At 42.6% G+C, this 5,768-nt stretch overlaps 1 long non-coding RNA gene across 1 annotated transcript; it reads right to left on the bottom strand.

Annotated features, from left to right (window-relative positions):
- Positions 1 to 910: 910 nt before the first annotated feature.
- LOC121133353 lies at positions 911 to 4,450 on the bottom strand. Its single transcript, XR_005870201.1, has 2 exons — positions 4,352 to 4,450; positions 911 to 1,350 (listed from the first exon to the last, which is right to left on the bottom strand). It is a non-coding gene; the product is annotated as an uncharacterized LOC121133353 (long non-coding RNA).
- Between the last annotated feature and the right edge of the window lie 1,318 nt (positions 4,451 to 5,768).

Raw genomic sequence — 5,768 nt, 5'->3', positions numbered from 1 at the left:
GGGGCTTAATGCTATAAATTTCCAAGTGTGGCTTTAGTTGCATCCCATATAGAAATGTACTTATTTATTTTCTAATTTTGGAATTCTTTTTCTCTGATATATGAGTTATCCATAACTACATTTTTTTCTAAACTTCTAGACATATGGGAACTTTGCATTATATTTTGGCATTGCTTTCTAGCTTAATTGTATCATAGTAAATATAATTTATATGTATAAATTATATATAAAAATTATATATAAAAGTTATATATATATGCATACACATATATCAAGACATCTGCCTTAAACTCTCCAAGGCTTGCTGGGGAAGACTGAATTAATTTACAAACATGCTCCACTCTTTGTATTTCCTCTGCAGTAGAATTGGGTATAATCATCCTTCCTGTCCCACTGGTGTCATTTGGAAATCATGATGTCTGATTTATCCAATAAATTGCAAGTAGAGAGAGTTCAGAACTCTCACTGTCCACTCTTATCCCAGACAGAGACAGTTTTGTCACTCTAAATCACGGAGTGATCAACATGTGGCGATGAGATCTCAGTGGCCCCTAGGCTCATGTCACTACCACATAGTTTGGATGCCTGTGGTGGGTGCTGGGAACTGAACTCAGGTCCTCTGAAAGAGCACCAAACCCTCTTAACCACTGATCCATCTCTCCAGCTGCTTGAATGTTTTTTTAATCCATATAAAGCTGTCAATATGAATCAGTCCAATTTATTTCTCTTTCATTTACTCTTCCCCTTTTTATCAAGTTCCAGTTCCATATTCCAAACTTGGTGGCATAAGTGCCACTACATAATCTCCTTTATAATTTTCCTTACCTTTTACCGTCCCATTCTGTGATCTGGAGTTAATTATTTTTATTGCTCCCTGCTGACTCTTAGTCTTCTAAAAGCCACCACCTCCTAAGTCTTAACGTTTTATTTATTACAAGTTCCCTGTCATGACAACCCCAATATTTGGAACCCCTAAATAGTCTCACTTGTTTCTTTGGCTTCATGCTCAGGAGACATGATATACTGATTGTTTCAGCCACATAGATTAATCCTCTTTGTATTGATTTTACAAAATTGCATGAAGAGAGAAATCCAGGTCCTTGTAGATGTTTGCTGTTTGGCTTCTGAGGTACCCAGAGACTCTGGGCACTTGAAGTGCCATTTTCACAAAGGATTTCTCTTCTCTTCTAGCCCTAAAGGGTCTCAACTCAAATCGCAAGTTGCTCATAGCACCTTTCTTCATTTATCAGATCCTGGAGGATAGTCTGCCCTGCCCAGTGCCAAGTTTGCCAAGAGCAGCACCATGGATCTTCCTGGTTCCATTATCTTCTTTATGAGTTCTCATTTTTTCTGTGGAGAAAAAAAATGATGGCAGAGTCAATGGATTAATAAAGATGCCTGAGGCAGTCAACTCAAAAGCAGCATTTATTTACATTCTCATCTCAGATGGATGCTTCCTTTCACATTTTTTGGTCCTGTTTTAGGCCCAATGATGTGGCTTAGCAGAAAGAGTGTTAGACAGAAGCTTCACACCTCAGATGGCCAGAAGCAGACAGAAGGGGATTGAATCCAATATGCACTTCAAGGCCAGCACCCCAATGGTGGTGCCCCTCACTAAGCCCACCCCTAAAGATTCCACTTCCTCCATGAATACTGTAGACTAGGACCCAAGTCTTTAGTCCAGATGTCCTTACGGGAACAAAGCCCAAACTGTAGCTAAGGATATCAACATTTTGGACTTCTTAATTCCCTTTCGTCATCTCAAGTCACAATACAGATTCTTTCTCATTGTTACAACAAAATTTCCAGACAAAAGCAATTTAAGGGAGAACAAGCTTATTTGGGGTACATAGTTCTGGTGGGATCTGGTCTACGTTGGAGGGGAAGTCATGGCAGCAGGCAGAGAAGGCTTGGTGGCAGGAGGAAGAAGCTGGAAGGTCAGCTTACATCCAGAGTCAGAAAGTGAAATGCAAATAGTGTGTGGAGCCCAACCATGATATCTCTAGCCCTTCCCATAATGACTCATCCTCCCACCCCCCAGCAAGGTTCCACCTCCTAAATTTCCCTAACTTCCCAAAGAGCAGCCCTGACTGTGACCAAGTGGTCAAGCCGGTGAATCTACAGTGAACCTTTCTCAATCAGACCACAGCAGTATCTCATCACTGAGGCATTAGTAATAGATGATACAGAAGGACGGAAACTACCATTTGTGAGCAACTAATAGATGCCATATGTTTATTCTGTGGCATCTCCTATGTTCATCCCTATTAAAGGTGTTTTGCAAGCTAGTTCTTTTATCCTTGGTTTTAAACATGAAAAGCCTGAGCTTCCCAGAGACTAAGGTCATGTTTGCTATCATATAGCAGAAGCAAAATTTGTATCACAAGTGTTTCTGACTGCAAAGACTGTGCTGACCTTCCATGGGCTTGCTTCAATTAACGTTAAGAAAGAGAAATCTTGGAGCTTGTGATATGCAAATAAGAAGATAACAACCTTGAGGGGTTGGGACACTAAGACTCCCTTGTCTTAGACTTCCTGTATTTGGAAACTATTACATAGCTCTTTGTGAAGAGTGCTTTTGAATTGCTTGAGTGTTTGTCAAACTGGTATTCCATTTTATATAGCATTATTTTAATGTTTTTATGATAAATGAAAAGATAAGGTAACAAGCCTAAAACATGGTCAAGCAGAGTCTCAACTTGTGCTACCCAATGAGCAGCCTGCCAACAATCTGACCATGTGATCCTCTGGTGTTGAGAAAGAGAGGACAGAGAGAAACTTGGCAAATCCTCCAGGAGCTTCTGTGGCACTTTGACACGCATGGCATCTGGGTCTGTGGCTCTTGATCCTCCACTTCAACAATGGTAGTTACCCATGTGTTTCTTTGAGCCACATGTGACAGACTGCATGCCACTCAAGCACAATAGGACAAGGGGACAGAAATAGAGAAGACATGGAACATTTTAATGCCTGCCATTCACAGCAGATAATGGGATGACGTAGAAGGTACCGCTCTGCTTTGGGACCCTCACTCTTCTTTCTTGCTAGACTCATCCGGCTAATGGTCAGTTCTTTTCAGAATCCTTGGAAGCCCATCTGCCACCTCGCTTGTGTATTGTGCCCACATCTGCCTGTGAGCAGGACCGTGTTCGTGGGGACTGACCCCTCCATGAATAAAAGTACAGGTGACCAAACCTGATCTTGAGCCTGGTGGGTGAATTGGAGATGGTAGACTGGGAAGAGCCAGGAGACAAATTCCTTTGCCTTTTTTTCAGGAAACATCTGAGTGTATATGGAGCAAGGATTATCTCCCCAGCTCCAAGACACTCCAGTCTGTGTGCACTGATGCCCTGCTCACACTGCACTCCCTACATGGGCTTCCATTTCATTGATTTTATACCTCAGTGAAGTCTTTAAGCGTGAGCTTCTCTTTCAGGCTCCTTTTTAGAACACTGAGGCAATGCATGTACCCTAGAATATAGAACATGGATGAAAGACAGTTAATTCTCATGCTTTAGCCCAGTGCTCCAGCACCAAAGGTTTGGGCATCACTGGCAAATTCTGAGAAACACACATTCTTGTGTTGTGAAATAATCTTTCTGTACAAGGTAAAGATTTGCCAAGGAGCCTTCTGATTGATTTAATAAAGAGCTGAATGGCCAATATCTAGGCAGGAAGAACTTAGGTGGGACTTCCGGAGAGAGAGAGAAGAGGTGATGAATATAGGTGCAGGAGAGACATGCAGAAGGAAAGGCAAAAGCCACGAGTCCCAAGGCAGCACACAGATTAATAGAAATGAGTTAATTTAAGTTATAAGAGCTATGTAGAAACAAGGCTAAGCTAAGGCAGAGCTTTCATAATTAATAATAAGTCTCTGTGTCATGATTTGGGGGGCTGGCAGTCCAGGAAAACCTGCTACATTCTTGTGTGTTACCTGCTCATAAACTCCAGGGATGGGACCCAACAATTTGAGTCTTGTCAAGTTCTAGGTGATTCTTTGCAGTTTTGCAAGTTTGAGAGCCACTGCTTCACAATGCCCATGAAAACAGTTAAAATATTTTCTCTATTTTTTTTTTCTGGAGATTGAACCCCTCACCATCACAGGAGCTCCACAAGAGCCCTTCCACTGAGCCAGCCCGCTCCACCCCTCCTTTTAGGTTTTTACATTGAGATAGGTATCTCTAAATTCCGAAGGCTGGCCTTGAGTTCACTCTAATCGGAAGACCTTCCTTGGATTTGCATCCTTCTGCCAACAACACCCTGCACTGCAGACCTTTACTACCAGGCTCAGCACAAACATTTTGTAGTGATGATAAGGTGAACAATGGTCCAATTCTTCAGCAATACTCACGGTGTTAACTGGATGGTAGGATCAAAGCATGTCTTGTAGTTACAACAAAGCATATTTTCATGGCGCCGGACTAACTGTAAAACGAAAGTTGTAACACATTAGCCGTGACTTCCGCTTTCATTTCTTGTCTTTTAAAAGCTATTCTTTCGTTCCCTTTTATTGAAGGAAGGAGAAAACCAAGACTGTGGTTTTCTCTCCCCTACGCCTGCCAGTCCCTCAACTACCTCCATTCCCATCTAGATCCACACCCTTTTTGTCTCTATTTTCTCAAACCATAGTTTTCTTTTATGTTATTTCTTTATGTTATTTCTTCATTAAACTCACACAGGCAACACCCACGCCTGTAGATGGGGGGTTCTTTTAGAACGGAGTGGCTCTACTATTGAACAGTTAAGAGCTGCTTAAGTCTTTCATCTCATCCTGCCTGTTGTTTCCACCCTTCCAGGTTGCTGTTTTAGGTGGAAATATTTTGTTTTTAGTAAAGCATTCTAAAATTAATTCTAGACTTCAGCAACTCAGCTGGAGAGCATAGCTCTCACCTGGGCCTCTGAAACCATCAAGGTTTTCCATGAGCATGCTCGTCTACAGACCCGACTGCAAGTTCAAATCACTAGGGGAACTTTAAGAACTCACCCATGCACTTAGCCCATCCTGAAGAAATTGATTTAGCCAGTGGGAAGATGGTTTCCCAGTATTAACTATTTCAGAATCCCTGAAGTGATATTCTAATGCGTGGCCTGGGACCACAAATGCTTTGAGGACAGCTCTAGCTCACTGTGTGTCTGAGTTTTGTTCCTTGACCTCATAAGCCCCAGGGCAAGCAAGGGCTGCTTCAGAAACCATGGCCTTTCAAAGGCAATTTAAAAAGACAGCCACAGAGCTCACCACCTTACATCAGAGAAAGAGAGAAAGTAAAACTATATTCTGCAAGTCAAGTCAAAGGGAAAATCTGAGTCTATTTAAAAGTCCTCTCGAATGCCACCTGCAACAGACACAGGACTTTGGGTTACGGAGAAAATGGTTTGCAGCCTTCCTATAGAATTTGGATCTCTTCCTTCTTCCCTGTCCCCAGCTGTATTCAGAGCAAACTCCTGTGTCTAATCACCAGAGTCCAAAGAGAGCTGCCTAGTGCTCTCTGAGGTAAGCGGCAGCTGGAGGACTCTGAGCGCATGCTCAGAACCTGAACTATCAGGCAGGATGTCTTCTCCAGGGACCTGAGCCAGCTCTGGGAAAGGCGCAAAGGAACGCAGGCTCTTGAGCCAGCACCCAAAGGCAAGATACTGCACCCCAGCCTCCACCTTCCTCCTGTAGTTGGTGAGTGCTGGAATTTCTGGTGTTTGAGTCTCACCTTCTATTCCCTTAGTGAAAATCCCATTATCTCAAACAGCTGTGTGTCAAGAAAAGACATGAATTCTGT

This window comes from Mesocricetus auratus, unplaced genomic scaffold (assembly GCF_017639785.1).
Source record: "Mesocricetus auratus isolate SY011 unplaced genomic scaffold, BCM_Maur_2.0 Super-Scaffold_100021, whole genome shotgun sequence".
NCBI classification, from domain to species: Eukaryota; Metazoa; Chordata; class Mammalia; order Rodentia; family Cricetidae; genus Mesocricetus; species Mesocricetus auratus.
This window is presented reverse-complemented; position numbering and strand designations above follow the sequence as displayed.